The sequence below is a fragment of the Lycium ferocissimum genome, chromosome 3 (genome assembly GCF_029784015.1).
Source record: "Lycium ferocissimum isolate CSIRO_LF1 chromosome 3, AGI_CSIRO_Lferr_CH_V1, whole genome shotgun sequence".
NCBI lineage: Eukaryota > Viridiplantae > Streptophyta > Magnoliopsida > Solanales > Solanaceae > Lycium > Lycium ferocissimum.
Window position 1 is genome coordinate 10,009,139 of NC_081344.1, and position 2,500 is coordinate 10,011,638.

General features: G+C 33.2%; 1 protein-coding gene across 1 annotated transcript in view; it reads left to right on the plus strand.

The window, feature by feature from the left end:
• The window catches only part of LOC132049658 (photosystem I P700 chlorophyll a apoprotein A1-like), a 6,730-nt gene that overhangs the window by 1,321 nt on the left and 2,909 nt on the right, over positions 1-2,500 (plus strand). The window contains exon 1 of the mRNA XM_059440532.1: positions 1-2,500. This exon is cut by the window's left edge and continues 1,321 nt beyond it; it is cut by the window's right edge and continues 2,909 nt beyond it. The gene's annotated coding sequence lies outside the window, so the exon portion shown is untranslated.

Below are 2,500 nucleotides of genomic sequence, written 5' to 3' on the forward strand. Positions count from 1 at the left end.
AATTCAATTCATGTTTGCAAAAACAACGTTCCCTTCGTTTTCTGATATTTTTATAACGGATTAATTCAATGAATTAGAACGAATCAACTGATTGATGGTCTATATCTTTTAGACTATAGTTAATGGATACTCTTAAATCATAATTCTAATTATATAGACTATGATTCCATACCAGAAAATTTTTCAAATTCCTTTTCGGTTTTGGAGTTCTCAACAACAAACACCTACCCCTCTATTAGAATAGAAATTCCAAAAAAAATTTAGATTTGATTGTATAGTCTATACCCGTTATGTACACAAAATTGGCAGTTATTCTATTTTCATCATAGAATGATTATTCGATCTTTTTTCTTCTTTGTAATTTGTATCATGATTCAATAAAAATTTCTCGAGTTCTTCTAATTTGTAACTTCACCGAAATCGGAATAGTTCCTATACTACTACATTAGTATGAAATCGAATCGCCTTGAAATATTTCTTATTTCTTATCGATTCCTGTCAAAAAGGAACAATTGGAATAGAGGATTCATATCTTTTGTTTTTTTCTTTAAAAAAAAATAAGTTTTTATGTTATTTCGTACTATACAATTCTTTTCTTTGTGGGATCTTTTTCCCACGAGAGGTAATGAGAAGAATTCTAGAATGGATTGCTACCTATGCCTAGATCACGGATAAATGGAAATTTTATTGATCAGACCTTTTCAATTGTAGCCAATATCTTATTACGAGTAATTCCGACAACTTCAGGAGAAAAAGAGGCATTTACCTATTACAGAGATGGTGCGATTTGATTCTTTTTTTTTTTTTATTTCATATTTATTCATTTCTCTCAGTCTTACGAGGAGAAAAACACGTGATTCGAGAAAATTTTTGAAAAAAAAAAAATCTACGCTTTTTGAAGGTGAAGTTTGGAAATAGAACAATTCCTTCTGTCGTGTATCCTCGATTAATGCAACCTCAGATGCTATGTTTCAATTCTTGATTCTAGTATTAAGCGAAAGGTTACGCCTAGAGGTTCTGTATTACGGGTCAATCCTACTCTACTAGCGCTAATAGGCAGCATAGGGGAAGAAGCGCTACACCTAGGAATCAACAACACGAAAACTTTGTTCTAAGTCAGCCCTTTCCTTAGCGGGCTTGGGACTAAAAGAATGGTTGGGACAACAAACATCCATCTCGTTCGTCCTTTGGATACCCGTATAACCATCGAAGGCTATTGAAGTGACTAATTCCTGGAAATTAGGAGGCGTTAAAAACAAAGAAATTGTTGGAGTTATCTTATCATTTCTATCTAGTCCCAATAGGCTTGATGTTAAGAAAGAATCTCTTGCAGGAAGGTTGGCTAGAGATTTCTTGTAAAAACACTAGCCCTGCTGAGTTCATAATGAGAATATTTTTATCGTTGAATCTTTTTTGATTCTATGTATTATTCTCATTATGCACATAAGGGAGGAGCCGTATGAGGTGAAAATCTCACGTACGGTTCTGGAACGGAGATTCTTTCAATTGAATGACGACCGTAACGGATGTCGGCTCAATCCGAAGGAAATTACGCGGAAGCTTTGCAGAATTATTATGAAGCTATGCGACTAGAAATTGATCCCTATGATCGAAGTTATATACTCTATAATATAGGGCTTATCCACACAAGTAATGGAGAACATACGAAAGCTTTGGAATATTATTTTCGAGCACTAGAACGAAACCCATTCTTACCACAAGCTTTTAATAATATGGCCGTGATCTGTCATTACGTGCGACTATCTCCACTATAGAAAAAAAAAAAAAAAAAAAAAGAAAAATCTAGTAAAGTAACTACTAGAACCAAATAGGCTTTCTACATATGCATCGTCTAAAACAACGATTTTTATCAGCTGTAGCAAAGAAAGAAACTTGATAGAAGTCAAAATAGGAAAAAATAAAAATGCCTAGCAACTTTTTCTATGGATATAAGGCTTTAATTGATAGAGATAGAGGAAGCACCGTAAAGATCAATTTGCGAGGTTTTGGGCCGATACAATAATAACTGCGTACTTATCTCATGATGTGAGATAAAAATTAGGAATTAACTTATGTAATAGAGTCGATCCACTAAAGTCTTGAGCAGCGGTGTAGGATCAGATCCCAAAGATAGTAAGTATTTTCTTTCTTATGAAAGAAAGTCTTTTTCAAAGATTCTATATAAATTTATCTATGAAACCGAGATAGTTACCTTTCATAAAATTCTAACACTAGTAGAAAAGCCTATGCTTTATTCTTCTGAAGGTGGGAAAAAAGATAAAACTAAATAAACGGATTATTCATCCAAATTTCAGTTTGAAACTCATGTAATTTACCTATTTTTCTTTTGGTTAACCCTAAAACTGGGATAGATCCATGAGAAATCTCATTAGATTTTATTAGATATGGTATAGATCAAAATGGGACACCAAAAGAATTGACTGCTGAGCCGTATGAGGTAAGAAATTCTCAAGTACGGTTCTAAGGAAAGGAATTGAAC